The sequence below is a fragment of the Schistocerca nitens genome, chromosome 10 (genome assembly GCF_023898315.1).
Source record: "Schistocerca nitens isolate TAMUIC-IGC-003100 chromosome 10, iqSchNite1.1, whole genome shotgun sequence".
Taxonomy (NCBI): domain Eukaryota; kingdom Metazoa; phylum Arthropoda; class Insecta; order Orthoptera; family Acrididae; genus Schistocerca; species Schistocerca nitens.
The window spans coordinates 68,141,765-68,161,864 of NC_064623.1; the positions used below are offsets into that span (position 1 = coordinate 68,141,765).

A 20,100-nucleotide genomic window follows, 5' to 3' on the forward strand; every position below is an offset into this window, starting at 1 on the left:
GATAACTACATCTTCTTCAGAACAACAATAAAACCCACAATTGCCTAAGCAGACCTTTGTCAATGATTAAAAGTACACCATAGCTATACATTTATAAACTAAAAAGAAAAGGAAAACACAAACAGTACATATCAACAAAGTCAAAACCACTACTTTGTACATATGTACTGTTTGTGTTTTCCTTTTCTTTTTCGTTTATAAATGTATAGCTATGGTGTTCTTTTAATCATTGACAAAGGTCTTCTTAGGCAATTGTGGGTTTTATTGTTGTTCTGAAGAAGGTGTAGTTATCTACGCCGAAACCTGGGTTAACACTTAACACTAGGTGCTTTTTTCGCAATCGAGGCGGGTTTTTAGTTTTTTTTAATATATTAACCAACGACTGCTGACGCGCTGCGATGTTGAAGGTTCTTATCCTCGTTTTGCTTTTGTTGATGTTCATCTTATATCCTCCTTTCCAGACACTGTCCATTCCATTCAACTGCTCTTCCAGGTCCTTTGCTATCTCTGACAGAATCAGCGAACCTCAAAGTTTTTATTTCTTCTCCATGGAATTTAATTCCTACCCCGAATTTTTCTTTCCTTTACTGCTTGCTCAATATACAATATAATTTTTTCATATAGTTCAATAAGTGTTACTCTACACTACCAGAATCTGTTTGGATTTTCTGTTAGGTTCCGAGACACTGTTTCGTTGTAGAAACTCCTTTTTTAAATAGTGACATCACTTTTCGTTCACCGTCGTCATTTTAGGAAATTTTTTATTTTACTTAATTTTATCCATTGTTTTCCAGTGTTTCGTCCGCGACTGTTTTACTTTCGTAAAATGAAGGCGTTCAGTCACAAGTTGCGTTTATTTACTGAATTATGCATTTCGAGCCCTGGAGGCTCATCTTCAGGTGCCTTTTAGTGATTTACAGCAGGTTTTTTAGTTCTTTGCCTGTTGATATTACATTTTTGTGTTACAACATGGTATATTGTAGATGTAAGTTTAACAGCGTTAATAATATGAAACTAACTTAAAGTTTAACATTGTATGATGTCTGCTTCTGTTGTGCAGTTGGTATACACAATACACATCTTTAATTTTGCAGTACATACTGGGATATACAGGGTGTTACAAAAAGGTACGGCCAAACTTTCAGGAAACATTCCTCACACACAAATAAAGAAAAGATGTTATGTGGACATGTGTCCGGAAACGCTTACTTTCCATGTTAGAGCTCATTTTACTACTTCTCTTCAAATCACATTAATCATGGAATGGAAACACACAGCAACAGAACGTACCAGCGTGACTTCAAACACTTTGTTACAGGAAATTTTCAAAATGTCCTCCGTTAGCGAGGATACATGCATCCACCCTCCGTCGCATGGAATCCCTGATGCGCTGATGCAGCCCTGGAGAATGGCGTATCGTATCACAGCCGTCCACAATACGACTACGAAGAGTCTATACATTTGGTACCGGGGTTGCGTAGACAAGAGCTTTCAAATGCCCCCATAAATGAAAGTCAAGAGGGTTGAGGTCAGGAGAGCGTGGAGGCCATGGAATTGGTCCGCCTCTACCAATCCATCGGTCACCGAATCTGTTGTTGAGAAGCGTACGAACACTTCGACTGAAATGTGCAGGAGCTCCATCGTGCATGAACCACATGTTGTGTCGTACTTGTAAAGGCACATGTTGTAGCAGCACAGGTAGAGTATCACGTATGAAATCATGATAACGTGCTCCATTGAGCGTAGGTGGAAGAACATGGGGCCCAATCAAGACATCACAAACAATGCCTGCGCAAACGCATGTCGCATGTCAACACAAGCACCGAAGTCAACATTACCTTCCTTCAATTGGGCCAACTGGCGGTGAATCGAGGAAGTACAGTACATACTGACGAAACTAAAATGAGCTCTAACATGGAAATTAAGCGTTTCCGGACACATGTCCACATAACATCTTTTCTTTATTTGTGTGTGAGGAATGTTTCCTGAAAGTTTGGCCGTACCTTTTTGTAACACCCTGTATATATAGTCACACACTTTTTCGTACATTGTAGTAGCAGAACGTAAACATGCCAAAGATTCTCGTTCGTACAGATGTTCTACTTCTAAATATAATCGATTTTCTTGTTACACAGGAGATAAAATGGTATAGTATTACTAGTACACAGGTATTATTAAAATAATTATTTGGCACCATGTTGTAGGTTGTCAGCTGTTTGTGCTATTATAGATTTGATTCCTCAGGAAAAAATAAACTTTTAAAGGTGTAGAAAAAATTGTGGCTGTTAAAGCTCTGTTTGTTCATTAAATATCTTTCTTTGTGTAGCGTTATTTCTAACTGTTGTAGTTGATTAAGTTTTTTATTTTATTGTGTTTTAGCTGTCGGAGGTGAGTCGCTTCCCTGGCGAGTGCGAACAGCCCGAGAGCGGCGGCGTAGCCTCAATAGGTCCCGCGAGGAGGAAAGTGGTCTGCCGTTAGGCGGCCCCTGGCCGGGGGGAGGGGGAGGGGGAGGGGGAGCCAGAAGTGTGTCGCTCTTATATAGCCGGGTTCACGGCCAGGGCCGATACTCAGCCGCCAACCACTGCAGCCGCCGCCACGGGACGCCTTCCGCTAAGCCAGCCGCCCCACACCGACAGCAACAACGGTGAGTGACGATGTGCTTAACCAGAATGTGTTTCCGAATATTTAACGTCAAAAGCAATCTCGATAAGCGAGGGAAAAAAATACTTCACCTGTCGCGTCGGCAGGCTACTAGTTTCTGAGATAAACTGGAGAATCACTCACGATCGCATTTACAGCAGCAGTGTATGTAGATTACACTACATGAATCGATGTCCGCCCGCTTGTCAGACAACTGACCGTTGTTCTTGCTCGTGCCAAAACGAGTTCCAGCACCCTTTTGTCGTCAGTGCGTATTGTTATTACAGTCTGTGGAATACAAACACGTAAGTAATCTCCGTTGTAACAAAATTATGCCTATAAGAATTTTTGGTCTATTCTGAGATTTACCTTGTTGCCTAGACTGTCAGGTACAGCAGTATCATGTTTCCGTCCTTCTACAGGTTGCCAGTGCAACGAAGTGTCGTTAATGTGGTGTTACTTCGCGAGTTAATAAATAATTTTATCTGTAAACTCTATTCTGTTGATTCAACATACTTCGCAAGTACAAGGTGTTTCACAATTCATGTTACACACTTTGAGAGGTTGTAGAGGGGGCTTACAAGGGAACCTCGCCATCGCACCCCCCTCAGATTAAGTTATAAGTTGCCACAGTGGATAGGCCTTGAAAAACTGAAAACAGATCAATTGAGAAAACAGGAAGACGTTATGTGGAACTGTGAAAAAATAAGCAAAATATACAAACTGAGTAGTTCATGGGAAGATAGGCACCGTCAAGGACACGCGGAACGCAGGAGCGCCGTGGTCTCGTGGTAACGTGAGCAGCTGCGGAACGAAAGGTCCTTGGTTCGAATGTTCCATCGAGTGAAAAGTTTAATTTTTTATTTTCAGTTTATGTGACAAACTCTTATGTTTTCATCACTTTTTTGGGAGTGATTATCACATCCACAAGAAAACCTAAATCGGGCAAGATAGAAGAATCTTTTTACCCCTTCGCCAAGTGTACAAGTTAGGTGGGTCGGCAACATATTCCTGTCATTTGACGCACATGCCGTCACCAGTGTCGTATAGAATATATCAGATGTGTTTTCCTGTGGAGGAATCGGTTGACCTATGACCTTGCGATCAAATGTTTTCGGTTCCCATTGGAGAGGCACGGTTTTGCGATGCGGTCGCAAAACACAGACACTAAACTTATTACAGTGAACAAAGACGTCAATGAACGAACGGACAGATAATAACTATGCAAAAATAAAGAAAATAAAAGTTTCACTCGAGGCAAGACTTGAACCAAGGACCTCTAATTCAGCAGTTGCTCACGCTACCACGGGACTACGACGCTCCTCAGCTCACTTTGTCCATGATGTTGCCTATACGACCCGTGGATTAATCAGTTTGTATATTTTGCTTATTTTTTCAGTTCCACACAACTTCTTCCTGTTTTCTCAATTGATCTGTGTTCAGTTTATCAAGGCCTATCCACTGTGCCAACTTATAACTAAATCTGAGGGGGGTACGATGGGGAGGTTCCCTTGTTAGTAGATCAAGTTTTGGATAGGACCCGATGTCATCTAAATAAAAGTTAAAAAGTGTGGATGAAACGCTGTACCCTTGCCTTAGTCCTTAGTTTGTAGCTATATGCTGTGTTTCAGTGCCACTTAAATCTAAAATTTTAGTCATGTGTTTGTACAGACTTTTTAAAGCTTTTATTGTGGCTAACCTCATTTCCTCATAATTCTCCACAGATTCTCTCTATCGACGTTACCGAGTACCTTAATAAAATCAACGAACGCTAAATGTGTTTCACTATTACACTCTCTCTGTTTTTCGTTTTTTTTTTTTTTCATGTAAATAGTGCATCTGTCGTGGATGAGCCCCGCCGAAATCCCATTTGCTTTTTGCGTAACATGATTCAGTGACGCACCAGAGCGTTGAAGTCACAGGCAGCGACGCCTGTAAGTGTATGTGATGCAGGGCGATGGAGAAGGATTCATGTATCAATTTGAGATAAGGATCCCTGTGCCGGAAACAAACGAGTCGATAGTCGTGGGCAACAACCATTCTGATAGCTCTGACAGTGGAATACATGTACTGTTACTGTTGTTGCTAGACTGTAGGTCAGGCAACTTTCAGAGGTGGTAGTATGGACCAAAACAAGGAGAAAATGTCCGTTGAACGTGGACCCTAAACTGCACACCTGAGGAGCTATGAGAACTTGTTCAGTAGACGAAACAGTAGCGAAGAAGAACAAGTGCTCATGGCTCCACAGGTATGTAGTTCAAAGTTTACAAGACATTTTGTCCTTGTTTTGGTCCATACTACTGCCTCTGAAAGTTGCCTGAGCTACAGTCTTAGCAACAACAGTAACAGTACATGTATTCCACTGTCATAGGTATGAGAACGATTTCGCTCATAACTTTCGACTCGCTGCTTTCCGGTACGGGGACCCTGACCTCAAATTGATACACTTATCCTTCTCCGTCATACTAGAAAGCTTGTAGCATCGTCACGGTATTAGCCGGTATATATACACATTTACAGGCCCCGGCGCCTACCACTTTGACGATTTATAGCGTCGGTGCATGACGTTTTCAATGTAAAACTTGGTCGACTAGGCCCCATCTACAACCTCTAGAAGTTTTTTAATGTGAACTGTAAAACACTCTCTACGCTATGTGATGAGCTACAGGCCGCAAAATAACGTTTGTAGATAAAATCGTATGAACTCGCCAAGTGACATCACAGTAACAAGATTTCGTTGGATTGGCAAACTGTAGAATAACGAAAAGATGGTGTCGCAGTACCTAACAATTTAGACAATAAATTGAAACTTGTAAGAGACTTGAAATATATTTAAGCGTAATTTTGTTACAGTGGCTATGACTTAAAGTGCGTTTCCATTTCACTGACTGGATTAAAAATACCTACTGACGGTCCTGTGCGAGACGCACAGACATCATAAGGAAGAACAACAGCGGGAGCATTTTGAACCCCACATATGAGCAGAGTCTCGCGTTTGCACGCCGGGCAATGAACGTTGGCGCTCCCGTATTTAGAGGACGCGGGTTCCGTTCTTCGGACATACTACGTGCTTCTTGCTTCGTTTTTTTTTTTGTGTATTTCTTCTAACAAGGCAAGTGCCGCTACTCGAACGGCTAGAATGTATTAACATGATTTTAAAATACGGCTGTGTTCTAGCACACGTGCCGATAAATCTCCAAATTTATGTACAGTCGACGTTTCGAGACTAGCTAACACAAAGACGACGAGCAAAAATCACTGGTAGAACCATAGAGACAGTTTTATATAGCTGTTTAGAGAGTACAACCTCTGTTCGAGTCGGTTTTGGACACTAGCGAATTGACAAGTCGCGTATCGCGTTACGTGGCCAATATCTCACCATCCGCGTTCACTCTGTTACCTGCATGAAACTTCCTGTACTTGCACACACAGTTATAGACGTAAAAAGATCTGTGTACTAAGTCGATATTGCTCTCGCGTCATTGTACTGCTGCAATGTGGATACAGCGGAAACAATGCAGCATGTCAACATGTCCCTGACAAACTCTTCCATTCCGCTGTGTTGTAATCGCTCCATTTCATCGAAACTCCACATTCGCACCTGGACGACGAATAAGAGGAGGGCGTATGACAACAGTATTTGGGAAATTTGACTCTCGCGGTGTCGAGAATAGACTCCTGATGAAAGCTAACCCACGTGTGCTAGTAACAAGAATCCCACAGTAAAGGCACCAATGAAATCAAATACTCTTTCCGGAATGGTGAGGCCTGGGGATGGCGGTAATGTGCCGCCGAAACTAGTCGTGTGATGGAATAAAGACTTATCAAGATACAGCTGTGGAGGTACTTTTTCTCATATATATCATCAGCCGAAGTCCCTCGTCATGTAACAAGACGGGCATCCATAAATTTGACACTGTACCACACACATGGCTCGTAGTGAATTTGCTTCCTTATGGAATATCGTCTCAGTTATGTGACTGGATCTGTGATTTCCCGTCAGAGAGTTTACAGTTCGTAGTAATTGACGGAGAGTCATCGAGTAAAACAGAAGTGATTTCTGGCGTTCCCCAAGGTAGTGTTATACGCCCTTTGCTGTTCCTTATCTATATAAACGATTTGGGAGAGAATCTGAGCAGCAGTCTTTGGTTGTTTGCAGATGACGCTTTCGTTTATCGACTAATAATGTCATCAGAAGATCAAAACAAACTGCAAAAGATTTAGAAAAAATATCGGAATGGTGCGAAAAGTGGCAGTTGCCCTTAAATAACGAAAAGTGTGAGGTTATCCACATGAGTGCTAAAAGGAACTCGTTAAACTTCGGTTACACGATAAATCAGTCTAATCTACAGGGCTATTACAAATGATTGAAGCGATTTCATAAATTCACTGTAGCTCCATTCATTGACATATGGTCACGACACACTACAGATACGTAGAAAAACTCATAAAGTTTTGTTCGGCTGAAGCCGCACTTCAGGTTTCTGCCGCCAGAGCGCTCGAGAGCGCAGTGAGACAAAATGGCGACAGGAGCCGAGAAAGCGTATGTCGTGCTCGAAATGCACTCACATCAGTCAGTCATAACAGTGCAACGACACTTCAGGACGAAGTTCAACAAAGATCCACCAACTGCTAACTCCATTCGGCGATGGTATGCGCAGTTTAAAGCTTCTGGATGCCTCTGTAAGGGGAAATCAACGGGTCGGCCTGCAGTGAGCGAAGAAACGGTTGAACGCGTGCGGGCATGTTTCACGCGTAGCCCTCGCAAGTCGACGAATAAAGCAAGCAGGGAGCTAAACGTACCACAGCCGACGGTTTGGAAAATCTTACGGAAAAGGCTAAAGCAGAAGCTTTACCGTTTACAATTGCTACAGGCCCTGACACCCGATGACAAAGTCAAACGCTTTGAATTTTCGGCGCGGTTGCAACAGCTCATGGAAGAGGATGCGTTCAGTGCGAAACTTGTTTTCAGTGATGAAGCAACATTTTTTCTTAATGGTGAAGTGAACAGACACAATGTGCGAATCTGGGCGGTAGAGAATCCTCACGCATTCGTGCAGCAAATCCACAATTCACCAAAAGTTAACGTGTTTTGTGCAATCTCACGGTTTAAAGTTTACGGCCCCTTTTTCTTCTGCGAAAAAAACGTTACAGGACACGTGTATCTGGACACGCTGGAAAATTGACTCATGTCACAACTGGAGACCGACAGCGCCGACTTCATCTTTCAACAGGATGGTGCTCCACCGCACTTCCATCATGATGTTCGGCATTTCTTAAACAGGAGATTGGAAAACCGATGGATCAGTCGTGGTGGAGATCATGATCAGCAATGCATGTCATGGCCTCCACGCTCTCCTGACTTAACCCCATGCGATTTCTTTCTCTGGAAAGATTCAGTGTTTAAACCTCCTCTACCAAGAAACGTGCCAGAACTGCGAGCTCGCATCAACAATGCTTTCGAACTCATTGATGGGGACATGCTGCGCCGAGTGTGGGAGGAACTTGATTATCGGCTTGATGTCTGCCGAATCACTAAAGAGGCACATATCGAACATTTGTGAATGCCTAAAAAAACTTTTTGAGTTTTTGTATGTGTGTGCAAAGCATTGTGAAAATATCTCAAATAATAAAGTTATAGTAGAGCTGTGAAATCGCTTCAATCATTTGTAATAACCCTGTAGAAGACGCAAATTCAACTAAATACCTAGGTATAACAAATACGAACAACTTAAATTGGAAGGAACACATATAAAATGTTGTGGGGAAGGCTAACCAAAGACTGCGTTTTATTGGCAGGACACTTAGAAAATGTAACAGATCTACTATGGAGACTGCCTACACTACGCTCGCCCGTCCTCTTTTAGAATACTGCTGCACGGTGTGAGATCCTTACCAGGTAGGACTGACGGAATACATTGCAAAAGTTCAAAGAAAGCCAGCACGTTTTGTATTATCGCGAAATCTGGGAGAGAGTGTCACAGAAATGATACAGGATTTGGGCTGGAAATCATTAAAAGAAAGGCGTTTTTCGTTGCGAAGGATTCTTCTCACGAAATTCCAATCACCAACTTTCTCCTCTGAGTGCGAAAATATTTTATTGACACCGACCTACATAGGGAGGAACGATCACCACGATAAAATAAGGGAAATCAGAGCTCGTACGGAAAGATATAGGTGTTCATTCTTTCCGCGCGCTATACGAGATTGGAATAATAGAGAATTGTGAAGGTGGTTCGATGAACCCTTTGCCAGGCACTTATATGTGATTTGCAGAGTATCCATGTAAATGTAGATGTAGAAACTAGTCGTGTGACAGAATAAAGACATTCTCAAGATACAGCTGTGGAGGTACTTTTTTTCATACGAGGGTTATTCCAAAAGTAAGGTCCGATTCGCCGTAACTATTGAAATTTGGCGCCAATGACAAAACACGCATGCGCGGCGACTCCCGGCAAGCCTTGCGCGTCAAACGCCGCCATTCGCTTTGTTACTGTTGCTGAGTGTAGTTCACAGTGTCACTTTACAATGTTTAAGACAATTGATCAGCCCGCCGATTGTGAAGTAAGGGCAGTGATACGGTTTTTGTCTGCAAGAAACAATTCAGCGGCGGAAATCCATCGGCAGATTACTGAAGTGTACGGTCCTAACATAATGAGCGACAGTAAAGTGCGCAAGTGGGTGCGAGCTTTTAATGAAGGACGGGATAATGTGCACGATGAACCACGGTGTGGCCGACCATTAGTGATTTCAGACGATTTGGTCAATGCGGTTGACAAAAAAATTCGTGAAGATCGCCGATTCACTATTACAGACGTAGAGATGCATTTTCTGAATGTGAGTAGAACAACTTTGTTCAGAATTGTGTCTGAACATTTGAAGTTTCACAAATTGTGTGCCCGTTGGGTTCCCAGGCTGCTTACTGAGCCCCAACGAATGAAAAGAATGGCTTTTGCTCTTGATTTTTTGGAGCGATATCATAAGGAAGGTGACAGTCTTTTAGACCATGTTGTCACAGGGGATGAGACATGGGTTTCTCACATCACTCCAGAGTTTCTCGGCGGCAAGCGCTTCGACACAGATGATGAAGTGAAAGAAGCAGTTAAGGACTGGTTATCGTCACAGGCGGCCGATTTCTATAACATGGGCATTCAAAAGCTTGTAGAACGATGTGACAAATGTTTAAATATGTATGGAAGTTATGTAGAAAAATAGATAAAGATGTAAGGAATGTAAATAAAACAATTGTTTTGAAAAAAACATTTTAGTTTTGATTTTTTTTATAACCGGACCTTACTTTTGGAATAACCCTCGTATATATCATCAGCTGAAGTCCCTCGCCATGTAACAAGATGGACATCCATAAATTGAACATCGAAAATTATTTTTCTCGTCAAATAACTGAGCTTTCCATGGCTGAAATAAGTTTGATTAGAATATTTTATCGATTTGCGTTCTCATTTGTGCATAGAGTAGGCTTCTCTGTAGTACATAAATACCTTTTAGGTTTCAAATATTTCGTCTGTCTTGCTAGAGAACGCTAATAGGAAAAAAATATCAGGACCTCGCGAAAGTTTTCAGTGTGTGACGAAAACAAAGAACACAATGTAGATTAAAATACACAAAATATGATCCATTTCTATAGTTGTTCGCCCAAAATGGGTTTTAACTTCCGAAGTTAGCAGTCGCCGCTATAGTTCCTTGATTCCGCGGATGCTCAGTGTGCAGCATACACAGAAATTCAGAACGTCAAACTCGGCACGATCTACAAGTTGTTTCCGTAAGAGCGTGCAAAAATGCAACAGGACATAGAGAATGCTCCACTGAACAATCTGAGGTAGGGAACCCGAGGTCGGAGAAGCCAGCTTATGGAGATGCAGAGGTAAATTTGTCTACCGCTTTGTACAGCATTACTGTTTTCCACCTTGTTTGCAACTAACAAGTTTCTAAGTACTGTGTTGTTTAATACGCCGGCCGCTGTGGCCGAGCAGTTCTAAGCGCTTCAGGCTGAAACCGCGCTCCTGCTACGGTCGCAGGTTCGAATCCTGGCTCGGCGATGGATGTGTGTGATGACCTTAGGTTAGTTAGGTTTAAGTAGTTCTCAGTCTAGGGGACTGATGACCTCAAATGTTAAGTCCCATTGTGCTTAGAGCATTTTTTTAAATTTTTTTAACAGCCAAGGGGACAATGTAAATCCGAGCCACCTTATGGACAAGTAAACAAAACCTGCATCATGACTTCCTAGTAATCCGGCTCGTTCTCCTTGCTTCCTTGCAGGAAATTAAGAATGTATATGTAAATAAACAAACGGTTCAAATGGCTCTAAGCACTATGGGACTTAACACCTGCGGTTATCAGTCCCCTAGACTTAGAACTACTTAAACCTAACTAAGGACATCACACACATCCATGCCTGAGGCAGGCTTCGAACCTGGGACTGTAGCAGCAGCGCGGTTCCGGACTGAAGCGCTTCGAACCGCTCGCCCACCGCGGCCGGCTCCGACGAGTGAACCGCAATATGTGCGTGGTAGAGTAACCATGGTGTACGCGTACGTGGAGAAAGTGTTTGCAGAGCAATCGCCGACGGCAGAATAAGGAGAACCAGCCCGCATTCGCCGAGGCAGATGGAAAACCGCCTTAAAAACCATCCGCAGACTGGCCGGCAAGCCGGACCTCGACACTAATCCGCCGGACGCCCGGAAAGCAGTGCGTTAGACCGCACGGCTAACCGGACAGGCTACTTCAGACATTAGTCGACTCTATGCTAAATGGTGTTGCGGCACTTTTGTGTACTCTAGGGGGCCCTACACGATATTAGGAAGGTGTACCAGTTTCTTTGACTATTCTGTGTACAAGTCCTTTTTAGGGCCACAGCTAAACACTACCTCAAACAACATAAAAGGAATAACATCAACCAGAGAAGAACTGTTACAAGAACTTTGCAGACAGCACCAGTGTCACGTGCTGTGCATACAAGAAACACATAGGAGCTGCGACATGCGTAGACTGAAGATAAACGGAACGCTCCTTGCCGTCGAAAGACCACGTGATAGATACGGAAGCGGAATTTTCGTTCATCTAGACGTGGAAATTCTATCCACAGCCTCTCGGGATCAGCCGAGCGGTCTGAGGTGCTGCAGTCAGGGACTGGACGGCTGGTCCCGGCGGAGGTTCGAGTCCTCCCTCGGGCATGGATGTGTGTGTTTGTCCTTAGGATAATTTAGGTTAAGTTGTGTGTAAGCTTAGGGGCTGATGACCTTAGCAGTTAAGTCCCATAAGATTTTACGCAGGTTTGAACTTTTTTTTTCTATCCAGAGCAATCGCAGAGGAAAATAACAACAAAATCGTAACTATAGAGACGGTTCATTCCACCATTCAATTGCCAAATTCACTTTTAAAGTGTTTTTTTTTTTTTTTTTTTTTGTGGGAAATGGATGTTGGTTTCTCGTGAGCCCAGTGATTGGGTCGGGCTGGCCTTTGTTTTGGGGGGCCAGCCGCCTCGCTAGCCGCGCCACCGCCGGCTGCGCCCCTCGGTATGTGGGCCGCCGCTGCCGCTGCCGCATCCGGCTTTCTCCCGTGCGGCCGCCTCCGCCTCGTCGCCTAGGCTGGCCGGCGTGCTCTCAGCTGACTCTGACCGAGGCGAGGCGAGGTCACGCCAGAAGCGCGCCGCACCCGCTCGCCCGCTGTTCGCCGCTTCGAATCCCATACGCTGCTCCCACGCCACACGCGAGCTATGCGATTCCGTTTGCGCGTTCACCTGTTTCCGTTTTCTACCACACTAATCTGTCCGGTGTTCTGTTCTACATCTGCGTCGACACATAAGCTGTTTCCGTAACTCTGGAACCGCTCGACCGCTACGGTCGCAGGTTCGAATCCTGCCTCGGGCATGGATGTGTGTGATGTCCTTAGGTTAGTTAGGATTAAGTAGTTCTAAGTCTAGGGGACTGATGACCTCAGATGGTAAGTCCCATAGCGCTCAGAGCCATTTCAACCATTTGTTTCCGTATGAGCGTGAGAAATTTCCGCCATTTGACTGTCGATTGTTCATTTATTTTACATTTCATGATTTCAGCTTCGTACCCACTCTCAAGTGCGTGCTGAAATATTAAAATATACTTCCGGCCATTAAAATTGCTACACCACGAAGATGACGTGCTGCAGAAGTGAAATTTAACCGACAGGAAGAAGATGTTGTGATATGCAAATGAATAGCTTTTCAGAGCATTCACACAAGGTTGGCGCCAGTGGCGACACCTACAACGTGCTGACATGAGCAAAGTTTCCAACCGATTTCTCATACACAAACAGCAGTTGACCGGTGTTGCCTGGTGAAATTTTGTTTTGATGCCTCGTGTAAGGAGGAGAAATGCGTACCGTCACGTTTCCGACTTTGATAAAGGTCGGATTTGCAGCCTATCGCAATTGCGGTTTATCGTATCGCGACATTGCTGCTCGCGTTGGTCGAGATACAATGACTGTTAGCAGAATATGGAATCGGTGGGTTCAGAAGGGTAATACGGAACATCGTGCTGGATCCCAACGGCCTCGTAACACGAGCAGTCGAGATGACAGGCATCTCATCCGCACGGCTGTAACGGATCGTGCAGCCACGACTCGATCCCTGAGTCAACAGATGGGGACGTTTGCAAGACAACAACCATCTCCACCAACAGTCCGACGACGTTTGCAGCAGCATGGACTGTCAGCTGGGAGACCACGCCTGCGGTTACCCTTGACGCTGCATCACAGGCAGGAGCGTCTGCGATGGTGTAATCAACGACGGACATGGGTGCACGAATGGCAAAACGTCATTTTTTCGGATGAATCCAGGTTCTGTTTACAGCATCACGATGGTCGCATCCGTGTTTGGCGACATTGAGGTGAACGCACATTGCAAGCGTGTACTCCTCATCGCCATACTGGCGTATCACCCGGCGTGATGGTATGGGGTGCCATTGGTTACGCGTCTCGGTCACCTCCTATTCGCATTGACGGCACTCTGAACAGTGGACGTTACATTTCAGATGTGGTACGACCCGTGGCTCTACCATTCATTCGATCCCTGCGAAACCCTTTATTTCAGCTGGATAATGCACGACTGCATGTTGCAGGTCCTGTACGGGCCTTTCTGGATACAGAAAATGTTGGACTGCTGCCCTGGCCAGCACATTCTCCAGATCTCTCACCAATTCAAAACGTCTAGTCAATGGTGGCCGAGCAACTGGCTCGTCACAATACGCCAGTCACTACTCTTGATGAACTGTGGTATCATGTTGAAGCTGCATGGGCAGCTGTACCTGTAGACTCCATCCTAGCTCTGTTTGACTCAATGCCCATGCGTATCAAGGCCGTTATTACGGCCAGAGGTGGTTGTTCTGGGTACTGATATCTCGGGATCTATGCACCCAAATTGCGTGAAAATGTAATGACATGTCAGTTCTAGTATAATATATTAGTCCAATGAATACCCGTTTATCATCTGCATTTCTTCTTGGTCTAGCAATTTTAATGGGCAGTAGTGTATTTCCGGTACCAGTAGTGTATGTCTGACCAGTGTGTAACAAGTCATCATCGAAAATACATATTTCTGATCTCATAGACCAGTTGTCGTATCACAGAATACGAGTACATATCGAAGATGCATAACACGGCTGAAATTGTACGCAATGAAAAACCATTGAGAAACAGTACGGCGTACTCAATACTAATAGATTCCTGTGAGCTGCATTCGTCACTTCTCTTACGATCTCTGCCAGTGTTTTGACAAAAGAAATTGTGAATGCAGGTCATAGGAATAAATTGGCTGTTAAATGCGCCATACAGTATGTTAATGGTTTTTTATTGTGCACAACGTCACCCATATTATGTATCTTCGATATGTATTCGTATCCTGTACAACAAATGGTCTATAAGACAAGAAACATTTTTTTCCGATTACACATCACAGACATTTCGACGTACACTTGAGAATAACTACAAAACCGGAATCGTGATTGTGTACAATAAATGAACAATCAACAGTAAGATGACGGATATGGGAAGAGGAATATAATGACAATAAAGAAAAAAATGGCGGGGATCGCTTTCAAAACATTCTGTACGACTGTGGTCCTCCACGAAGGACTGATCTAACTCAGCCGGCCGCTGTGGCCTAGCGGTTCTAGGCGCTACAGTCTGGAACCGCGAGACCGCTACGGTCGCAGGTTCGAATCCTGCCTCCGGCATGGATGTGTGTGATGTCCTTAGGTTAGCTAGGCTTAAGTAGTTCTAAGTTCTAGGGGACTGATGACCTTAGAAGTTGAGTCCCATAGTGCTCAGAGCCATCTGAACCATTTGAACATATCTAATTCAAGATTCATTCTGCACGGTACATCGCAGTAACTTAGTAGGAAGTATTAGTCGAAGTTTCTGCATTTCCCACAACTGTGGTACAATGAGAACCCATTTCTGCCATGCGCTTCCCAGTCGTTTGCACAGTACGGATGTAGATGTAGATGTTGTAGCCTTCATGAATCTCGACTGAAACTTCATGTTTTTCCTAAAAAAAAAAAAAAAAAAGAATCGTCAACGCCTTGTTGAACACGACTGAAGAGAGCTTAGCGTGAGACGCGTGATCAATTTCTAAGACTTCAGCGCATTCGAATTTCCATAAAAATTTAGCTGAGAAAAAGATTTGTTCCCCGTCGAGCCAGCACAATTTCACCGAAACTCAAATACGAGGTGCGGCTAGAAAAAAACCGGACTGATGCTGGAAAAAACATTTATTTACAATTATTTACAATTTCATGTTATCTCCTTCAATGTACTCTCCTCCTCGGTCTCTACACCGCTCCATACGAATTTTCCACTGTTCATAGCAATGCTGCAGATCATTTTCTGTAAGTCCATACATTACTTCCGTCGCTTTTTCTTTTACTGCTTCAACAGTCTCAAATCTAGTTCCTTTCAAAGCTGACTTGACTTTAGGGAAAAGAAAAAAGTCACAGGGGGCCAAATCAGGTGAGTAGGGTGGATGATCTAAGATGGGAATGTTGTGTTTTGCCAAAAACGTCTTCACTGACAACGCACTGTGAGCTGGGGCATTGTCTTGGTGAAGGATCCATGACTTTTTTCTCCACAAATCGTTCCGTTTTCTCCGTACTCGCTCACGTAGGGTAGCCAGGACGCTAATGTAGTAATGCTGATTCACTGTTTGTCCCTCTGGTACCCAATCAATGTGCACAATCCCTTTGATGTCAAAAAAAAACAATCATCATTGCCTTGAATTTCGATTTTGACATCCGTGCTTTTTTTTTGTCGTGGAGAACCAGGAGTTTTCCAATGCATCGATTGGCGTTTAGTTTCGGGATTGTAAGTAAAAAACCACGATTCATCGCAAGTAATAACATTTTGTAAGAAGGTGGGATCACTTTCAATGTTTTCCAGGATGTCAGAACAAATCATTCTTCGGCGTTCCTTCTGTTCAATTGTGAGACACTTTGGAACCATTTTTGAACACACTTTGTTCATGTTGAAACTTTCATGAAGAATCTGCCCAACACTTTCCTTGTCAACTCCTGTTAACTCAGACACTGCTCTGATTGTTAAACGGCGATCTTGTCGAACAAGTTTACCGATTTTTTCAATGTTTGCATCAGTTTTTGCTGACGATGGTCTGTCAGTGCGAGTGTCATCACTGGTGTCTTCGCGGCCATCTTTAAATCGTTTAAACCACTCAAACACATGTGTTCGCGATAAACAATCATCGCCGTACACTTGTTGTAACATTACAAACGTTTCACTTGCAGATTTTCCTAGTTTGAAACAAAATTTGATGTTAACACGCTGTTCTTTCTGTACACTCAACATTTTCCGACGCACAGACAAAACGTCAACTACTTAAAACAGACGCCACGGGCAGACTGAGTGCAGGAGGTAGATGAAACTCGAGCAGTAGGCGGAGAGAGAGTCACGTGACAGGCCACGCGACTTTCAGCCTTATTGCATTCGTTTTATTGTTTCACCAGTACTAGTCCGGTTTTTTTCTAGTCACACCTCGTATGGCCCCTGTCAACTGGCATACGAAAATTATCAAAACATTCGACCGGTGTAATTCAAAATCCATAAACGACAGTCTGTCCGAAGACATGCGCATTCGAGCCGAAAACCAGGTAGCAGCCAAGTGTCTGTTCCCAAATGCCCTCGAAATGACTGAAGTCGTTTGTTCCCAAAGCACTCCCAAGAAAACGACAGCTCGTTTCTTCGGCTGCACTGGATCTGACACGGTCACACCGATTTAAAGGCCCGAAAACAGTTATTGCTGAAACGTAATTAACAGTTTGTTTGGCACAAGTCAGCGGGGAAATCAGAAAAAGGAAGCGAAAACGTCGAGTAGTTCTTCATCACTAGAATAACACTTTTGCCTTAGCATGTCAGACAGTTGAACTCGGAGAAGAACATGGAATTCATTACTGTCTCACTGCCCGCCTTCACTTGATATGTCGTCTGAAGAAATCTTTTCTTTGCAACGAGAAACAAAAAAAAAGGCACAGATAGTGAGTCTCATCAGCTCGAGAAACTGTCGAATCCGTCCACAACCGCGTTTTTGAGGTACCAACATCAGAGTGGGAAAAAGAAATGTTTCGGGACGCATCCGAAAGTGAACGTATTTTAAAGGTGGATAATTCGAGAAATGGTAAAACGATTTCCAGAAATGGATCATTTAGCCTGCAGCGGAGTGTGCGCTGATCTGAAACTTGCTGGCGAATTAAGACTGTGTGCCGGAATGGAAGCCGAACCCAGGCCTTTTGCCTTTGGCGAGCAACTGACTGAGTTATGCGTGCGCGACTCGCGGTCCGCCCCCACAGCTTCGCTTCCGCCAGTACCTCAACCTCTGCTTTCCTAATTTTCGCAGAAGGCCTGCTTCGTAGCTAGCGGGACCCGCGCCTCAGCCATTTCTCCAGGATATCCTCCCTCGCACGGCTGCCAGTCCACCTACTCATGCGGCACCACTTCTGTCGAATGTGGAAACTAGGACACGAGGTACACAGGTACCGGCGGAAGCGAAGCTGTGAGGGTGCGTTGCGAAACGTGCCTGGAAATCAAGTTACGCCCTTACGGTAATTGAGGTGTTAAGATCAGAAAGATACACGTCACACAACAGTAACTATGAGATACATGTGAAAAAATGCATCATCGCGAATAGTAGTACTTCCACATCTTTTAGTTACTGCCACATGCTCATCGGGAAGAATTCAGTCTTATACCAAAATCTTTAACCATAGGATAAACGCAAATAATAGAAAATGGTAATAGAAACTGACTGGTGTACCCCCTTTTTGGTATAAGCAATACTCATGTTACCATAAATACCGCGTAACTTAAAAAAAGTATATATTCAAGCAAAATATTCTTTTTATCATTTCAACATGTTCATACACGCCGGCCGGTGTGGCCGAGCGGTTCTAGGCGCTACAGTCTGGAACCGAGCGACCGCTACCGTCGCAGGTTCGAATCCTGCCTCGGGCATGGATGTGTGTGAAGTCCTTAGGTTAGTTAGGTTTAAGTAGTTCTAAGTTCTAGGGGACTGATGAACTTCTGAGGTCCTTAGGATAGTTAGGTTTAAGTAGTTCTAAGTTCTAGGGGACTGATGATCTCAGAAGTTAAGTCCCATAGTGCTCAGAGCCATTTGAAGCATTTGTTCATACACAATCCCATTACCTGTACAAACATTCATAACTAAACAATTCATTCTACGTTCCGTTGGGCCCAAAGCATAGTATACGTCGGTATATTATGGAAGTGAAAGCTTCAAACCAGCTGCAATAATGTAATATGTTTTTTAGTATTTTACACGACAGGCCTGTTTCGGCTTATTTTCATAATGTTGGAAGTGACGACCATATTGCATCTACGGTAAACTCTTTCCATCACGTCCCGACAAGTATAATAGTTTTTATAGTAAACGAAACGTAAAAATCTGTTTTTATTAGATATTTTGCCAATTCAGTTTTGGAACTTCTTTATGATGATGCTTAACATGTAGCATCAAAGTCAAGAACTCTCAAAACATAGCAGCATGGTAAAGAATTATCAAAACTGAACTGTTAAAATATCTGACAAAAACGTATTTTTACGTTTCGATAACTACAAGAACTATTATACTTAATGATATATGGCAGAAAGACTTTACTATGGATGTAATATGGTTGTCACTTCCAACTAGGCGTCACTTGGTAATGGAAGTAAGCCGAAACAGGCGTGTCGTGTAACATATTTAAAAAAAAAAAAAAGTATTTCCTTATTGCAGCTGGTTTAGAGCATTCATTTCCATAAACAATACATATCAAAACAGACGATACAATGGACGTCAATATGCTTTTTAGTGTCTTGCCTTGTAACATGGGAGCATTAAAATGTCAAATCACCACACCTTCAGCCGTCTAAATTTCCATTTTTATTTTAATTTTTGCTACCAGTTTCAGCGTTACACTATGCCATCTTCATGCCCCCTGACCAACGTTTAGAAGTAATCCGAATTCTTGTACCATCAATCAACGGTATCCGTAGACGTCTTTCTCTGGCAACATTTCATTATTCAAAAGAGCAGCCATCAGTCGTTTCCGTTGTGCGAAGAATACAAGAAGAACATAGCCAGAGCATAGTATACAAAAATTACAGCTCATGACATAACCTGTACCACTTGTACATTAAATTACATACCAGTATTTCGGAGTTGTTATACATGCCCGAGTACGTCTGCACCTGTTGTGTGGGCTCTTGTCACAGTTCATTAAAAACTACTGTGTACTGAAGATGGGCTTTGCAGAGAACAGATCAGACGGCTGTGTGGCGCCCCCGGTACGAACTACGAAATACATAAACTTCACAGTAAAGTAATTATGGTGTCCAATACAATTTATAAGTTACATAGCAATAAAATAAAACACAAGTAAGATTATTGACGTTGCTGCACTGACTTACTGCCACATTTAACAGCTAATATCAGAAGATATAAAAATGCCAGATTCACACCTTGTGAGTCAACTATTTTGTTAATTTTTAAAAGCATGGTTAAAATCAGATGTATAAAAATTTACAAACAGCTAGGAGGCAACTGATGCATGCTCCGACTATTGGAATTGATTTAAATATTTTTTTCCTTTTTTTATTTATTTTAATTGCGCTGACGAGGTAGATCGCTCATATTACCTATTGACAGACGGATGTGCTCTCTGCAAAGCCTACATTCATTACACAGTAGTCTTTAATGAAGTGTGACAAACCTGAACAACAGGTGTAGAGGTACTAGGGCATGTATAGCAACTCCGTAATACTAGTACATAATTTAATGTTCAAGCGTTTTATGTACTATGATCTGACTACGTACTTCTTTTATTAGCCGGCCTCTGTGGCCGAGAGGTTCTACGCGCTTCAGTTCGGGACCACGCGACTGTTACGGTCGCAGGTTCGAATCCTGCC

General features: G+C 43.3%; 1 protein-coding gene across 2 annotated transcripts in view; it reads left to right on the top strand.

The window, feature by feature from the left end:
• The first annotated feature begins 2,578 nt into the window (after positions 1–2,578).
• The window catches only part of LOC126210231 (uncharacterized), a 79,126-nt gene continuing 61,604 nt past the window's right edge, over positions 2,579–20,100 (top strand). For both annotated transcript variants that reach the window (XM_049939418.1, XM_049939419.1), the window contains exon 1: positions 2,579–2,644. The gene's annotated coding sequence lies outside the window, so the exon portion shown is untranslated. The remainder of the gene's footprint in view (positions 2,645–20,100) is intronic.